Raw genomic sequence first — 18,870 nt, forward strand, 5'->3', positions numbered from 1 at the left:
AGTTCATAAGATGTTTATAACTAGAGAATATCCGCTTTTTAAATCGTCACTGAATTGATTAAAGTCCAAACTACAATGTTATCGCAAAGAAAAATTCACAGTTAATCTTCGACTAACGCTGGCAAGCCATGGACATGACGAAATTTCGACAATTCGAATCGAAATTTGGCTAAATCCGGACTCAACGGTGTAATTGAATTACTCCCAAAAAAGTGAACATTAGACTAAACTAACCTTGCATTTGCTTTGTTTACTTTAGCACAAGGGTCTATTAACGTAACAGAGAAAGTATGAGCGAAATTGATATTTTGGCTCAGTGTCAGCGATTTTGATGATCATATCTGATTTTTAGTAACACTGACTCTTAAGTAAGTCAGTGATGTAGCAAGGCGCTGCTCAATTCAGAACTTTGCAGACCGGTAAAAGAATTTTATAAACTATACGGTAACGGACAGGTAGCCAGCTGTGGGACAGTTTTAGGATAGGGGTTATATGATCAAATTTCCTAGTGCATGTAACAATTCGAGGTGCTGTATTTTGAATGGATTGCAATCTTGAAAGTAGATGCGGTGTCGATGTGGTGGAGGATCATGTGGCAGTGAGCTGCATTTATCTAATTTCGAAGTGAAAAAAGGCATGAAAAACGACTTGGGCACTTTCTTCATCAATGTACCTTCTAATTTTGGCGATATTTCTTAACAGTAGATTTTAATTTTAATTTATCTTATTAATTTATTGATTTTATTATTTTTGTAACATGTTGTGAGACACATTTCAAAACGGCAGCTACAGCGCGCGTTCTAAGGCTGAAAGCTTACCCTTACAACCCCACTCAGTCAATACTGAAGCTCATACCCGAGCGAACTTCATCATACCCACTCTAATGGCTCTGTCAATTCCAAGCCCCTCCATCCCCCGGGAATTTGACAACATCTCCCGCCCCGGGGTGGGGCATTTGCTATAACAGGCCAGTCACTTTCAGGAGGTACATGACTTGCAAACACTATGGTTATCAGGTTATTTGTGAACAATTCTTGCTTCCATAGAATTTTCACCTTGATGGGTCGGGCATTTGCAGTCTTCCGAAACTCCACTGTGCATGGGATTTGCACTGATATTCTAGCCCCACTGCGGGGCATTTGCAAACAACACTTTTTCCAAAAACAAAATTACAATTGCCCAACAAATGCCTGTGGGGAAGGAGGGGCTTGCAATTGACAGAGCCATAGCTTCATTATTAAAAAGCGACGATGTGTCAGCGTATTGCCGTAGGGGCTACTCCACAATGTTTTATGCAGGGACGCTCCGCCTTGAGGTACAAACCCGTGCCCTTTCATATACCATTGTTGAAAGAACGTTACCTTTCATGTATATCTTCCATAGTACATGTTATGCCTTTCACATACCTACAGTACGCTTTTACCGACCCTAAAAAAATTATGCAGGAATCTTTCTATCCCCCAAAAAGGTGTACCAGAAAATTCCTACCCTAAAAACTCCACGCATCCTCCATTAAAGGGAATACCCCCCGGGCGCATTGTAACCAATAAATGAACGAGTCGGTGAAAATTTAGGAAGGCTATTTTATTGAAACCTTTTCTAAAACATTGCGTTCTTCATAAACATCGCCAAAGACAGTCCTTGGCACAATAAATTATTTTTCGTTTCACAATCTCTGTACAATTACTAATTCACTTTTAGCCAACCTAGCCTATGGAAGGGTACACAAAATTAGTGAAATGCAGATATCTAAGACGTTTTTTATAAAGGCAGATATAGGGGAAATATTCCTAAACATTCTGCATATTGAATGTAATTGTAAGAGGCGCTGAATTAATTCGCGCGTTTGAATCAATAATAGTTGAAAGAGAAGAACTGGGACCAGCTAAACAAAATTCAGGTGGTCGCTTCCAAGGGGTCCCGATAAATGCTTACAGATCTAAACGATGCTGAAGTAGGAACAAATGTTTGTTATAAGTAATAGATTTGCAACACTTCGACGCCTGAAGTACCCTGTGTCCACGTCCACTATTGATAGAAAATGACGAGCAAAACACGCTTTGTCGACACCCTAGTTGTCCTTCGACAAGAGCCAATCAAGACGAGGTTACTGTACAGTACGTAAGCACGTCAGCTTTCCTAGTGACAGGAGTCGAAATAATCCCTCATAGCCACACCCTGGGCTGGCTGCTACTGTAGAAGTGTTGGCACTGGTCAACAGACGGAAGTATTAGTCCTTATCGTTTTCGTCTGGTTACCGGCTGCCAGCCTCCTTCCAGGTCAAGAAAAGGACGACCAGCCATCCTGATAAAAACGAAAGGAAAAGAAATATTATGCACACACACAATGACTAACTCTATTTGAGAGTTACTATATAGCTCTTTCCCTATCTTCCTTTCTCTTCGAAAGCAGCCGCCGAAATCAATTCGACAACCTTGGAAAATCTCCCTTAAAATGTCTAAAATGGTAGACGTAAAAAATTTCATTCCAAATCTCGCAATGGTAAACTAGCTGTCAACGGTACGATTAAATGCCGACGGTATTGTTAGATTTGGGGGAGGCAATGGTGCATTGCAGGTTGATGTTATCATTAACATCACCACGACTGGTATAGTACCTCCATACGGTACGCTCTGGTAAACTGGCCACCCTGTGGTGCCAGGATCTCGGAGCAGCCAGGGCCCCGGAGCTGTGTAGCAGAGCATCTTGGACATGCCCAGTATTCTTGCCCAGTCAGAAAGAAATGGCCATGGAGTGAACCCTGTCAAAATTCCCCGACAATGGGTCAAATTGTAAGGAGCTGACGGCTATGTTTCATGGGCGGACAATGGAAACTTGTTCCACAATATTCCATCAGTCAAACAGCTAAAGCCGGGGAAGCCCTCTACCACCACCGAGTAAGGCGGAGGTTGTGGGCTGGGTGAACAGCCCGACCACGGAAAAACTTTCTTGCCACAGAAACCATATGGCCATATGTCCCAGCCGGGACGATGAGGATGAGCGAGTGAGTGTATTGATAGAATGACTAGACAATACGTACGTGACAACTGCAATTATAGTGACACCCTTTCCTCACCAATACAACATTTTAAAAGAATAATGTGAACATACATGATAAGTTAACGTCTTAAGCAGACTGGAATACTTACGCATTTGGTGAGATCCCGGCAGCGGTTGTGACAATAGGAGAGCGTGTTGGAGAGACATGTGCATGGGTGAGAGGACTGAATTGTCCAAAATTGGGTTGACCGGGTAAAACACTTCGTGAGGTCTTCTGGGCAACACGCGCGGATCAGCTAAACCGGAAGGATAATTACCCTGAAGGAAGCAGACAAGGGTTCATCAGATTGGAGTCCAAAGATAAGTTTGAATTATTGTTGCGTCTAAAGCATACTTCGCACCATCTTTAATAAAACCATCCAGTTAAGAATGCAGGTGATGTGACAACTTTCTGTTGCCTTTCTGTCCTGCTGAAAAATCTTAACAGTTTCTTGGGTTATAGGGTGAAATGAAACACGGTCGGAAAGAGAAGCGAGCCAACGTGATGAGCGCCAAAGCGTTTGATCCCCATTCCGCGTGCTCTGCTCAATCTGTTCGCCGATTTTAGTCAGTTTCACCCCATACTTTTACATATTGCTATTGCCATTACCTACTAAATTGCATTTATTACACATTTCATCGGAAAATTTTTCTATTAGCCAAAGAAAAACTTACAAACAAATACCTGCGTTACTGCTATTGGAGTTTTTCCCACCACATCAATTTGTTGCGCAACACAACCTCTGTCGTTCTGACCCACAACAAAGTATACTCTGTCGCCAATACGTAATTGATCGAAGGGGAATCCTCTCAAATGTGAATCGGTAAAGTAAATTCCTGTAGGTTTTCGATCTCTGGGAAAATCTTTGGTAATGAAACCATAGCGACCTTTCATAAGAACAGCAACGAAGCCCTCTTGTATTCCTTTGCCGACCAGATGTTCCCAACCACACCTGCACTGTGTTTGCTTCGTCTCGGGTAGCTGTAGATATAGAAATTAATTCGACGTTCAAGCTGCATAAATCTGGCAAGTGCATTATGGGGCTCCTTAACGTATGAAAGATTTTCATGCGAGGGATTGAATACGCCTATTCAGTAGAGATAAACAAATAGAGTCATGTGTACTTTGATAAAGGCGAAGTCCGTGTTCTAGCTCAGTGGCCCAACAGGCCGGCACTTTTCCCCGATTTCTGTTTAACACAGGGACTACACGTTTTGTACTCCACACTGAATGGGATGTTAGTCCATCATAGAATTAGCCCCCGCCATTTAACTCGCCAGTACCCCGCATTCATACACCTGATGGAGAGATGTACTGTGCGAGTAAAGCGTCTTGTCCAAGAACATAACACAGTGAACCCTTCCAGTAGAGCTCGAACCCGGACCTCTTGATCCGGAGTCCAGCACCTCCGGCTCCTAACTCCAACTCTAATAATGCGACTGAATTTTTGGACTACATTCGAAACCGTGTTTTAGTTACTGCTAAACAAGGTTTTTCGATTTGTTCCATCAATTTCATAGCCCGCGATTGCAGAGGCTCAGATCAAAGCATTTTTAGTCCACTTTGGAGGGAAGTAAAAGAGGACGAGAATTACAAGTTTCGTTTCGTCATCGAAACTCTGGTATCTACAGGTATAAACGAGATCAATAGCCGGCTAACTCGGGACAAAATAACTCGTGTACTTTATTCGTGCGTATGTCAGTAAATGAAGGCAAAGCTCTTACCTTAATAAAGAGGTCCTTTGCGAAGAAGCCACGCTCATTCTTACCCACACTGAACTGAACTGTTGTTTTCATGCGAATGTTGCCAGTTTCTTTTTTTGGTATACCGGACAGCTTTTCTTGAAAAAACAACGCCTCCGGAGTAGACGGCACTGCAATATATCCATGAACTGATTTATACTTTGGTGGAGTTCTTAGTTCGCATACGTGACCCTCCTGACGAGATCCTATTTGATAGAAATCCTCTAGTGTCGTTGGCAACGCGACTGTCCTTACTACCCTGTAATGCGATAAAGATGAAGTAATGAGATAAAGTGTTCGTGTTTATTTCCATGATAGTTTCCTCATGCGCCTTATCTCCCCACTAACTATACGACTCAAGTAACGGCCGGAAGAAGGATGGGTAAGGCGGCTTAAAATTAAGACTTCTCAAGGAACATGACCACATACAGTGCTCTTGATTATAGCGCAATTGATTGTAACCTGAATAACTATCGACTTTCTGTTCTTTTTTACATCTTCTTTAGAAGTCCAAGGGTTTACTGACATGGATGTATGTGACCGTTCTACAATCGAAGGGTTAAAGCATAGGTCCCCAGAGTTTAAACGCCTCTATCTGGGATGAAAGTAATTGAACGATGCTGAGAGTTCGAACAATATTTTATGTAACTGTCCACATTTGAAGGGGCTACAACTCCCTTCTGCCTGGGACAAGTCCCCTCTTGTATGCTGACCTTAAAAATTCAAAACAAAGACGTGCTACACGAAATAAGAGAGGTTAAATCGAAATCATTTGTTACTGTCCGCCAACACGGCAGAGATGATATCGCGTGCAAAACAAGATTAGGGACACTCTTTCATTTACTTGCAGACCGAACGGGAAACCCGGCGCAAAAGGTGCACTTGCCCCTGTCACGTTGCGATGTGAAGAAGCCCTCAGCCGGATGCATTGCGTTTTAGGCATATTTAAGAAAAACGATATGAATGACTACGTCATATGATTTAGAACGTTTACACTCTTCATAATCGCTTTCAAGGAATGCTGCCCGCGGTATAAACTGTATTGCAACATACCGCCGTGGAGCTGCAGATGCAGTCGAAGCCTTTTCCTTCTCTTCTGTCTTCTTGTCTTCTTCTTGCAACTGCTCACGACATTCTTTCAACTGTGGGTCGATGTTTTCCTCCTTCTACCAAAAAAATATAAGAATATTGATAACCTAAATATATGCGCACATTTGTGAAAAGCCTACTAATTATTGTTACTCTATAGCAGTAAAATGGTAAGGCCTGGCTCTTAAGCTCCAGCTCTCAACTCCTGCTTCTGTAGCATGCATGAAACGGCTTGGGGTATTATGGGTTACTCCTAAGCAAATACGACAAAAGATTATTCCGAGAAGATGCATTACTGTCACCGCGAAACTGTTCTAGTTCGTGGTAACCTTACAATACAATACTAGACCATGATACCAATGGAATCTCCTATTTTATAAAGAACTGAGCTATTGAGCAAAGGCGCAGACGCCAGCAGAGAATTATGGGTATCGTGGAATTGCTGCATAGAGTTACCCATTACCCGCTAATAAGATTATTTCGAGTAGATACATTCTGTCTAAAATGTAGAGGGCAACAAAATAATATAAGTGCAAATGCAAAAAGTTGTTCATATGTTGCGGTATCACTTAATACCGCCTTTGTACTAAAAGTCACAGAAAATTGCGAATCTAAATATTGCAGAGGGTACTAATAGGACACTGAAAAGTGTGCATAATTTTCTGCTGGCGTTTATTTAGTCAATGTGTAAAACTGGTACACAGTTTTCGTGCAATCTATGCACAACTAATAAGATAAAATTCAGAAAATAGCATACCACTGTTTTGATATTCATTGCCCTGGGTCCTCTCTCACTTTTTCCAACCGTAAACGAGACCACTGAGTAGATCTCGATGGAATTAAGACTGTCAACAGGTGGAACGATCTGCTTGGCGTGAAAGAAGAGAAGATCTTTAAAATTTGGATCATAGATCCACCCATACCCGTAATAGGGTTTTACTTGATAAATGATTCCTTGTTTCTCACTGTCCATGTAGTGGCTCCATCGACTCGAGGCCTCGTTCTCATCGTCGACTTCGAAGTTCTGTTCGGGTCTCACTATTTGCGTGTGGAGAGATTCTCCAACCAAGGGTAAAAGATCCTCTTCATCACCCTTGTCACTCGTGTCGCTTTCACTGTCATCTTCCTCTGGGAAACTAATTGCGGACCGTGCAACTGCTTTTTGGGCTTTCACCACTCCTGGCTCGCAAACGACATACCAGGCGCATGGACCGGTCCAGTGGAACGCGAGGCAAAACCGTACTTCATCTCCTTCATTTGGCATGTAGGGCTGAACATTGATGGGCACAAAGGACACGTTTATGTGCTTTTTTAAACTAATGACTCCTTTCCAGTCAGAAGATATTTCACTGACAACACCTTTCCATTTACTTATGTTCTTTTGAAACAATGCCTTTTCAATGATCTCTTTGCCAGCTCTCTTTTGATGCTGAGGAGTTTTCCCTTTGAGGTATTCTCTCACTAAATCTTCATGGTATAGCAATGAATCCAGCGAATTGATATGGAGACCCTCTTTTGGATGGAGCCACTCAACTGGGAGAGAGGGGTCCTGTGAAACCCCCTCGGACTTCGGCGACTTTCTTTTCCTTAGCAATTCTCTCACACATTCAGAAACTCTTTTCATTTTCTCTGTGTCATTAGGGTCACTTAGTGCTTCCAAAGTTGCCACGACGTAGCTGAAGAGTATAAAAAGAGTACAGGAAATGCATTCAATATCAGGAGTTCTCACACTTTAACTCTTTTCAGTAAAAAACAATAAAATAACTCCTAGAAGTCTTGAAGTCGGGAAATCTGCTTCTATTTATTTCATGAACTGCGCTCTTGCGGGGAAACAAACTTTACATACTTTATTTAAATAATAATGTTGAAAAGGAGCTAGCGAAAAGAGAAAAGATTTCTTTCAAACATTTTCAGAACTATATTTATCGGTGATTTGAGCTGTATCACCTCCTGCCTGGGTCTGTCAGGTTCTCTCATGTGTTAGGCACAATTAAAAATCGGTTGTTTCGAAACTTTGTTAAGTTAAGGTGTCTCGATACCACGTTTTCTAGACCACACCAAACATGCTCAATCAGCTTTTTAACAGTCTTCCCTAAATCAGATCGATATGAAAATTAGCTGTAAATTATAGTGGAAATGATCTTAAGAAAAAGACTCGTTCTCGAGATCGCGAAAAAGGAAACCAACAAAGCTCTTATTGTTTCAAAACATATCTTCAAGAAACTTTGTTATTATTTGAAGTAATTTCATCAAACAGCATTCAACTGTCGGTTCATTTACAAAAAGTATAATTCGAATTTTTTTATATTTACCCGAGATCAAACATACGTAATGATTTCGTTTTTGTATATTCTCCGAGCCATGCACTGCTATTAGCTTTTTTATATCACATCTGGTTCGGTTTTATGTTAATCGTTTCCAAGAAAATATCGATTGCCTTAAGAAATAAATTACAGCAAACTTCAATCCATTTCCATTTAAGGGGGCCGAACACAGTTTTCGCGCGCGCTTTTGCTGATGCAATTCAGCGCGCGCACAAGGATTGCAAAAAACAAACATGCCGTCAATAGAGCGATCATTTTATTTACTCAACACCCGCAGTATCTGTGCTATTTTTCTCTCTAATTGAACGCAGTGTATTGATGGCTTTAGTCTTTTATCACAAATATATGTTAGAAAAGGTAAAGATGCAAAGAACTCAGCAATTCTCAGCTTTTTCGTTGTTACCGAAAGAACCCAGTTAGATGCAGGGCATGCGTAGTAAGTCAAAAATTGCGATTGAATGAAAATTTGCACTCTCAGAAATACGCCTATTTCTGGAGAACCACTCATTAGAATTTCACGAAATTTGGCACGAACATACTTTAGGAAATAAGTAACTGGAGTATTGAAAATACCTGAACTTTAACAAAGGAAACTCTAGATATTCCAGTAAACCTTCAACAAGGGATAGCTAAAGATCTCTCTGTTAAATTATTAGCAAAATGGTGTTAACTTGTGAGAATCGTTACAAGCTTGTTGTATGCAAATTATAAAGAAAATCTAATGACTAGATTTTCTGCAAATAAACAAAACCGGTTTTAAAGGCCTGTTTATTTTTATTCGTGTTGCCATGGCAATGGCACATACGTCAGCTTAACCATAAAAAAACTAGAGTTTGTGTTGTTAACTTGCCTGCTGCCATTTTTGGCGACCGAGAGATCAAGGGTTTTAGAGAAAAAGGTGAATGAAACACAGGTATCAAAAACTGTGTTCAGCCACCTTAACGGTGTGATTTCATATCGATCCGATTATGGAGAGTTTGTTAAAAAGCTGATTGAAAACGCTTGGTATGGTCCGGAAAAAAAGTATCGAGACACCTTAACGCAAATGTGATAATCACACTGTCTATCGCTTATGCAATGAACTTGCAAAAAACATTAACAGAAAGAAAGCTTTTTTGTTGACACTTCAAACGCATTATCGTGCTATAGCTGTGAATTATGTCAAAGCACTGGGTACTCTGTGATAGCGCTTACTTGTAAAACAGAGCATTTGGTGATCTCCTTCCAGTTGTCTTCAACCACCTGTCAATTTTGCTTCGAACTGATTTTAAACTCGGTAATTTGGAACCAAGTCTCACACATCTGATCCAGATTTTCATGGACTCCTCGTCGAGGTTAGTTTTCGTCAACAACTCTTCCAGACTTTTAATTCTTTCGTCCGCTTCTTCTGGTTCGAGTAGTTTTCTTTCAACTTCGAGAGAGTAGATTAAAGACATTGTTTGGAGGGCAACAACATCTACCCAGGCTTCGTCACTAGAACCCTTTGTCGCTTCTTTGAGATTTTCGCAGAGGAGTTTTAGCTCATCAAGATCTCCCAAATTTTCTAACAAACTGTCTTTCAGCTTTGCACTGTACTCGTTGATTGGCACTGCTCGGAGATTAGCAAAGGACTCCGGCACTAGAGATAGGATGTATTTGTCCTCTAGAGAAAAAGAAGGCGATGATTCCTTCTCGTCTCTTTGATTTACAAACATCTTAAGAAAGTCGACAAAATGAGAGCCCCCGACTGATTTGATAGCTGCAAGCATAACTACTTTCCTGACCAGAGCATCTGAGGAGTACCCGTGTTCCATCAGAGGTCGTTTTTCTTTCACGTTTACGAAACAATAACTACTAGATATGGCGTAGCGCAGCACTTCGTTGAGAGAGAATTCCTCTTGGTCTTTCAGGTTTTGTATGTGAAGGCGAATTATATCTCCGTGAATGTGATGAAGTAGAACGTCGTCTTTGTTTTCTTTCACGGCTTCCTCAATTCGAGGAATTGCGTTCGGAAAATCCTCGTACTCGCTCATGTAATATTTAGCCAAGTGAGCTAAAACATGAGCCCACACACTGGACCCTTTTTCAAACACTTCACTTAGTTCATGTAACATGTCACGCGCCACATCACGGTCTTTATCTCTCATGCATCGTACAAGGGGTGAGAACTTCTCGCTTCCATACTCGCTGGTGACGTACAATCGTCTTGTAATGCGATCAATCCTCTTGCTAGGCCTCGGATCCGACAAGGCGCATTTTGCGAGGCGAAGAGCGACATCTTTCAAATAAAGGGTGTCGCTCATCTCGCGCGTCTTTGCTTGCTGCTGGAGTAACTCTTCTGCAACTTCAACAAAGGAAATTCTTCTCACGTTTCTTCCAGCTGATGACGGCGGGCTTAACAACTCTCTCACATCATCGTTACAGAAAATTCTCTCCAGCATGACAACATCCGTATTTGCCAAACGTGCCAGGGCATTCACAGGAAACAGGAAGTCGGTGTAAACATGTGTGAGGGCTAGAAACTCTAAAATCTGAAGCTGCAACTCATTTGCCTGATGTAAGCGGTATCGCACGTAATTTGTTAAGCCTGTAAACTTTCTACCAAAAACCGTAAGGCTAAAAAAAGGAAATTTCCTTAACGTGGGGTCCCTTCTTACTCGTTCTTCAAGATCTTTTAACTTGTTCCTTTTGTCTTCAGAAATTTCCTTGATTTTGAGAAGCTGCTCTACCAACTGCGACACTTCATGTAAAGTCAGTTCGCGGCTCAGTTCAACTGTCTTGAAGGGTGTTGTCCCCACGAAATACGGAATAGGTTGCTTCTTCCTGGGTGATGCCCCTTGTTGACTGTACAGAAGGTCGGATTCAACAACAAGCAACTTCAGGTTTAGATTTCTTCTCCCTGCTTCGTTCTTGAAATCATTAAACTCTGGCAAATACGCCATCTCACTGTCAACAAAAAGTATGAGGGGAAGTCGAGAATGATGGTTTATTTTGTCGATGTTGGTTGCAAGACGGTGGTGAAATTCCAGTAAGCGGGCACATACGTACGTCTTGTGATATTCATAGAGAAGTTGGAAACACAGTGTTGTTGCACCAGCTCCTCTTTCAGCTTTTAGAATGGTCATGCAAATACGCGACCTTTTGTCGTTCAAAAACACCTTCAGTTCTTTTTTCAATTCTTTCATCTTTTCTCTCTCGATGGCAATTCCACAGGTAAGGCCAGTCTCATCTATTTCAGATCCAGAATAAAACTTAACTCTGACTTTGTCCTCGTCATCTGGCTTTGACTGAAAAGCAGTTCCGGTATTATAATACAAAATCTGTAAATGACCTTTAATCGTCTGTCGCATCGTTTGGGGCAATGTATCCGGAATTATTTTTTCACCTTCTGGGAGATAGAATTTCCTCGGAATTTGGAAGGCATCCTCTGAACGGTAGGGAGAGGGGAGTTCTGCTCCGACATGACGCGCCATTTCATGGGGTAGTGCAACAAAGACGTTATCCCGTTTAACTCCAAAGCCAGCTCTCCCTAGTGGTTCTACAAGTGCCGATAAGACTTCAGATTTCGTTGACGAGTTAGCGCAGACAAATACCACTTTAATGGGACCCCAGCAAGAAAACATGTACTGCAGTAGAAAATCCAGTGAAGGCAGAAGCTCTTTGTAGCCGTCATTCCATAGACAAAGCACAACCAACTGGTTTGGGTTAATGTGAGTAATAAGCTGATCTATAAGGTTTCTCATCTTGTGTCCATGAGTAAACATCCAAGAGGCATGTCCGTCGCTGGAAAGGGTTTTATCTATGTCTTCATAGCCTCTCACTGCACACCAACATACGCCATTTCTTGGATTTAAGTCTAGCGGCGTCAAGCGGCGTTTTGACGAAAAGATTCCTTTCTACCTGATGACGGTCATGAAGAGGTTTAAAGGTATTTAAAAGGTGTCCCTCTTGGTTTGGAGCTTGGTCGAAATCTAGCACTAGTGCCCATTCGGGGACCACTATGCCGTACAAATCACGGCCCTGTCTTGGAAGACAAAATGGTGAACTAACCAGAACATATGACGTGTTTTCTGTCTCAAACCCGTTAACAACTTGAAAGAGTTTATCGGGCTCAAATTGATAAGCTCTTTTAGCAAAACGTTGGATAAGTTGGTTAGGTTTTATTTCTGTAACCGTTCCATGCTGGTCCAGGCAAAAGGTTAGGAAAGGACTTGTGAGATGAATGGGATACGGCGATGCTCTAACGTGGAGACGCACAACACACAAGTCTTTTACTGTAGCTTCAACTTCATCAAGAGAAGCAATATCCATTTTAAAATACTTTGACTTGTTACTCTCATTCTCCATCTCAGCCAGAACGTTCTCCACGTTTAATTTGGACGAATCCTTGACAAACAAGCCAAAGCGATTATTTTTTAACCGCAGAACGGTGACTTGACCTACCTGTGCTCTGGCAAACTTGGCAAGCTTCAAAATGTCCTCGGTTTTCTGAACTGTTACTGCAACAAACTTTTCCTCTTTTCCGACATGCGTTTTGGGGTACTTTAGCACGTTCTTAGGCACATCGCACTTGACTTCGATGAATTTCATAAAGAACTGACTGCTGTCAACAGGGGGCCATAGGTTGCAGATCAACTTGCTGCTTTCATGTACTAGTTCCATTCGATCATTTACGGAAATAGATACCCCCACTGGAAAGCCAAACTTTGTTGTCCGGTCTTCTTCTATTCCGAATAGAATGTCTCCCCCGTCAGAGTTCAGAAAGGAAGCAGCGTACTTCTTAACGTAATTGTGCAAGATGACTTTTTTCGGATCACCAAAAATTACTTTAAATTCTGTTTTGTCAGTTTCAAAGCTAACTCTCTTGAACAAGTGATAGTTTCCTTCACTTACTTCATAAATAGAGGCTTTGTCTACCTCTTGCTTTATACACGTTGGTGTTTTTTCGGGGATATTTCGACTTGCAAGTGATTCAAGGCGGCCAAATAAATCTTCATAGTCGGTCATCGTCTTTGTTTCGGTACCTACGCGTATATACGCATGGGAATGTTCTGGTTTGGCAAAGTTTACCACTGACGTTCCCTTCACTAAATGGATACGGAACAAAATAGAAATATCGTCTGTCTCTTCCAAATCCTCCACCAAACTAGGCGATTTGCGTTGCAGCCACATGGCAGCCACAAAGTCTTTTTCCTTTTCTACAAATTCATGTGCTTGCACGGCACTCGTACAAACACTAACAGTTTGGTCCACACTTGGTAATATACCACCCACAGCTCTAGCCAAGTCATCTCTCTTGCGAATTATTGCATCTCGAGCCACTCTTGTGCCGGTCAAGGTTCCATCACCAGTTACGCCTACAAAAATGTCTCCAGTCATAGTGTTCTTAAGTGCGACTGCATTTTCCTTAATTTTATCCAACGTCGCATCTGGGGGACAATACAAAATCCCACGTGTGCTCTCCAAAATATCATTATGGAAAAGAGGCTCCTGTGTCGATCCCTCTGCTGGGAAAATTCCATATTCGGTTGGCCATGGCATAGATAGTTGACGTTGATAAGACCGCTGGACTTTAACGTCCTTCCTAAACGCTGCGTGTTCATCAGAATCGACCACAAGTTTAAAGGGAAGTATTTCAAATCCCTTCTTCATCGACTTGAGGCCTTTATCGAGACGTTCTATTTTTCCTCTCACAAACAACCGGTCACTGAGTTTCACGTTCAATACTGTTGAGATGATGTGCTTGGTCAGAATCTTAGAGTCAGGACAAGCTCTGATATCTACCTTTAGTTCCAAGAATGTTCCACCTTTTTCTGGATCATTCCTTAGCAAAACAGTGCCTGCACCACCATGATTTTGTGGTCTAGACGAACATAGCCCTGTTACACTTATTAGTTCACCATCAGTTGGAGTGCGCTTAGAAAGTTCGTCAATGGTGAGATGATTTTCAATCTCGTCAATATTGTCAACAGTTCCAAAGGGACCTTGTTTGCCGGAAACACTGCAAAAGAGTCATTCATTAAGTTAGATCGTGTAAGTACACGTTTTTGCGCGAATCCGGGCAACAAAGCTTTTAGTCTTAACCAGAGAAATGTGTCAAGATTCGATTGTTTTAAAAAACCGAAAGGTTGTAGCTTTACTCTGCACAATAAATCCCAAGTCAAACTAGTGAGACAATCTCAGATAGTGCCGAGCGCAATTGATAGCTCTGATTCAGTAGTCCCATAAGTACTCACCCCTGCTCGGTTCACTTCCGGTTTGTGTCTACCTTGGTAGTCTGCTACGGCTTTTCCCCTTTGCAGTGTGTATGTTTCAAGGTTGTATTTTCATTCAAGGTCCAAACATTACGCACAAATTAATTACTACTGGTGCTTTAAGTTGATTTTCGTTCATTTTAAATTCAACAATACGCTGAAGCAGCAAACGTGACAATTTAGCTCTTCACGCCAACTTTGTAACTTGATACTTTTGTTTTCCTCGCAAAGCCATGTAATATGAAACCCCTGTTTTCTCCAAAACATACGGAAGATGTCCTTGTTTTTTGGAGATAAATGAAAGAAAGTTAAACATCTGATGTAGTGATGAAGAAACGGAACAGAGACGATGTTTTACTAAAAATGCAAATTTTTACCGATGAACAAGAACTAATTTAATTATCAGATAGTCACGAAATACCACTTTCTTTTTCTGTTGCCACCTTTGTTGTTAACAATAAAACAATTCAAAATTAACACATAACGATATTGATGGCTGAGAAACTTTTCAACGAAAAGTATTGAAGATAAACAGCGCTACTTGGCCGATATGAATGAGTCTCCTCAAAGACTGATTAAATTAATTTGAACTTTCATTAGGTGCCACGGCGTCTGCAGCAATATTTGAGCATTTTCCTGGTTTCTTTTGTTACAAACTTACAATTTGCGGAGTATTAAAGCCACTAACTTGAGAACTTTTTGGTCTCTCTTACAGACACAATTAAGGCAAGAAATAAACAAGTCGCTAAGGAGAAGCAATAAATTTGAACCCTGACAAGCACACTATTGTAGATTGAAAACAGCAGATGATATTTGTTGAACCGACCTGTTTGTAATTCTAAAAGCTACGCAGCCACAGTAACGTTTCACTTTTGCAATAAAAAGGGACAATTGGCCCTACCTGAAAAATAACTGCCGTCCTTGGTCACATGACACGATATATAAAATACTGCGTGTAAAGATAGTGTATAACACTAACAATGCTAGAACGCATGCGTCTTACATGTTGAGCTCTACCATAAGGAAAACCACTCAACATTTGTGCGTGATTCCGTATGCAATGTATCCTTCACCTAATATAGAAGCCACGAACCCTAACTGATCTACGCATGCGTTTAGGACAAATTAGTTTTGTTCTAAGGAGAATGGTACCACAAGGAGAGCAAGGGGTTACCTGAAACAAATATATAGCTTTGCGATGTTCAAAGTTAAGCGACGGCGATGGAATGTGTTTTACGTAGAGTACACATGTACCTTTCCCACCCTACTCCCACTACTTCCTTGCCTCTAGACTAATTAATTAATTGAAATTAATTAATTAAACAAACATTAAAGTTTACACCTTAGCGCCATAGGGCCATAGCGCGTTAGTTCCTTAGCGGCAGGCAACCCCCATAACCATCCCAATAGTGCACTCTGCACTAAAAAGGAGCTACGAAAGAAGCATATTCAAATCTTGGTGAAACTCATCTCAAGTGAGTTTGTAGACTGAAATAATGAGGAAACAATAGTGTATGAGTATAAGTAAATAAAAGGTCACCAGTTTTGAGAACTGCTAGGAGTCGCAGAGCTTAGAAGCTGTTCTCCACCATCAGGGGACATGACCTTTGAAGAAGCTGTCTTAGGACCTCCAGTACGGGCATCGTGGCTCATGGTTTTCATAGGTCCTTTGGACCCTATGGAAAAATAGATTAATACTGTTGAAAAGAAAGAGGAGTAATAAAAGCATCATCAAGCCGTCTCGCTCTAAGTGGTATTATGAAACTGATTTTTTTTCTGTTCCTGCAAGATGCTCAGTAGGAAATGCGTGGTCGGTAAGATATCAACTCCGGCATTGGGTTGATAAGACAATCTTATCTTTGTAATGTAAATCCCAGCACGGAGGATAACCGTGGTTAGAAGCACGATGTACAGTATAAATAAACTGCTGTAGCCAATCACCGTGGCAGCCTCTTGTTCTTTGAAAAAACCTAGGAGTGCCGTGGGAAAGATAGGGGAGACAACAGCCAGCGAGCAGGGCCCGTTATAGAATTATGCGCACGAGCGGCGAGACCGCTGCGTAAACTTGACAAGCGGCGAGTCCCAGGCTCCCTCCGGCTTGACTCGTCGCCGACTCGTTCGTTCTCGCGGGACCCCAACGCGAGCCAGTTCTCAAGCTGTAGAGCGCTAAAAGGACAATGGAATGTTGTTCCTTAGATAATTTAACTACAGAAAAGGTATCTAAGAAATTGCACATTTTTTATCCAACATACCATCAACAAAAGGTATTCTGAAACTAGAAACCCTCTGGCGTACCTTTTCTTGGCGAGGCAGGGGGACTTTTACTTGTTTCACTAACATCAGCCTCCTGAGACTTTTTTATCAATTTAGCCCAGAGGTTGAAAAACAAATCGCCTTGGTTTGGCGACCTCTCAATCCAATCCTGACGTTGTAAGTGGTTAAGTCCAGCGCCTGAGAGTGTCTTGAGCTTCGAGACATCAGCTTCGTCAATCTCATACATTTCACATACTTCATTTATCCAGGTTACCACTTGCGCCTTCTTCCACTTCCGCGGGTCTAAAGCAAAGAAATTTAGCTACATTGCTACCTTGAATTGCTAGACGTTTTTCCTCTATATTGGCTGTTATTTTGTAGAATATATCCAGTAGTGATTGCCAGCTGAATGTGTTAAATTCTCTTTTCCATTTCTTTTCTGTTAGCTCAAGTTATTTCTCAAAAAATACAGAATATCATATTTGCAGAAAAAAAAAAATCATGCACTACAAAATATCAGTTGAAACACAACTAACAGAAAGTAACTCGTAACAGAAGCAAAGAGCGAAAATTACCGTCCTTAATCCTATCTCCGCCATTTCTTTGTGTGGAATATTTTTCTCTCTCCATCCCTAAAAATAACAATAAAACCCATCCTATTAAACATCAAATTGAACGTTAATCTCTTTCGCAACCGTCGTTTGGAGTCGTCACGCAACGCAGGCGTTTCATTGACGACCCCTTGAAACGACGGCTTAGAAGGAGACTAATTAAAATTACCATTTATATAGAATGCGATCAGTTGATTTACCTCCACACAATCCAAAATGGACATGGATGTTACAATCTTGTGTAAACCCTTGTTCTCTGAGAGTGTGTCGTAGAGAAATCTATAACAAGCAAAGATAACGAAGAGTCAGTATCTAAGGAGCCATGCGAACTTTATATTCACCTTAGTCTCACACCGGGTTGATGATTCTTTTAAGCTTTAAAAAACATCATCATCATCATCATCATTTCATTTGGTAATGCAGGTTACAAAGATTGGCAGCCAGTGAGGCTAATGTGGACCTACAATTAATAAAATGTGAGATAATAAACAAATAATTTATAACATAGAGCTAGTGTTGTAAGTAAGCATTGTTTTCCCTTGTGTTATTGCAAACAAATAAATAATAATAATAATAATAATAATAATAATAACAATGATAATAATAATAATTATTATTTATAAAATTACCCTATTACCCTAATAACGAGAGAATTAGTTTCTGATCCATTTTCTATCAGTGACAGTTAACTTGCATACGCCTAGCTGAGTTCTCGGGCTAGCAGGAGGTAGGTATCGACATTTTTACTTTCGTAATTCGTGAAGTCGACGGCAAGAAACAGTCAAGGAACTGACGGAAGTCGAGTCCGCGTATTAGGGGAGAATGAAGAATGGAAACTTTGTAATCAAGAGAAAGGATGAAAAAATATTCAGATGAAGTCCAACCGGATAAAAGTACCTTTCTTCCTTGATGCAGTAGAATAAAAGAGGAAGGTAACTTTGGACATTTTTCCTGAACATTGTCCCTCAATGCTTGACCTAGTTCGTCCTTCTTTAGCATCAAAACTAATGGCCTGTCATCTTTAATACCATGTACAAACATCTGATAGAACTCCTCCCTGTCAAGACGAAATGGCCTGAAGATTAGCTGCTGTGTCTTGAAAGATGCAATGAAACTGATAAACTCATGGTTCTACTGCAAATAAAGTTATAGTATACCAAGAGACAGCAAATATTGACAAGTGCGAAAGCGTGCGAATACTAGTGAAAGAGGAGCATCTCCAAAATCACCTTTAAGTTGAAACCCGTGTTAAACATTCAAAGACTTCCTTCGTGCAACCAGTTACGTGGCTCTGCGTGCTAATACCAGATTGCGTCATCGCCATATTTTTATTATTATTATATTTTTTATTACATTTTATCTTTATTATATTATTTCGTGTCTCATGTTTCACCTGACAATTATATTCGCGCACAATTTTATTCCTCTTTGACTTGATAATGCGTTAATTGAGCGAACGTCGAAACGTCGTCACAAAATTTTTACTTTTTTAAACCTGGCTTTCAACCAGATGGTTTTAAGGTTCTCAACATTAACAACATGTAATTTTTAGGGCAAAACGCTCATGATTCGAACAAC

At 40.9% G+C, this 18,870-nt stretch overlaps 1 pseudogene across 1 annotated transcript in view; it reads right to left on the reverse strand.

Moving 5' to 3' along the window:
• Window positions 1-1,563: 1,563 nt before the first annotated feature.
• Window positions 1,564-18,870, reverse strand: part of LOC110042395 (uncharacterized) — a 26,681-nt pseudogene continuing 9,374 nt past the window's right edge. The window contains exons 7-18 of the transcript XR_016207731.1: window positions 18,190-18,349; window positions 17,493-17,571; window positions 17,257-17,313; window positions 16,724-16,984; window positions 15,969-16,104; window positions 9,390-14,175; window positions 6,629-7,547; window positions 5,836-5,948; window positions 4,765-5,041; window positions 3,725-4,021; window positions 3,150-3,318; window positions 1,564-2,304 (exon numbers count right to left, since the gene is read on the reverse strand). The product of XR_016207731.1 is annotated as an uncharacterized LOC110042395 (transcript). The remainder of the gene's footprint in view (window positions 2,305-3,149; window positions 3,319-3,724; window positions 4,022-4,764; window positions 5,042-5,835; window positions 5,949-6,628; window positions 7,548-9,389; window positions 14,176-15,968; window positions 16,105-16,723; window positions 16,985-17,256; window positions 17,314-17,492; window positions 17,572-18,189; window positions 18,350-18,870) is intronic.

The sequence above is a fragment of the Orbicella faveolata genome, unplaced genomic scaffold, assembly GCF_042242905.1.
Source record: "Orbicella faveolata isolate gen_17 unplaced genomic scaffold, um_ofav_v1 contig_24, whole genome shotgun sequence".
NCBI lineage: Eukaryota > Metazoa > Cnidaria > Anthozoa > Scleractinia > Merulinidae > Orbicella > Orbicella faveolata.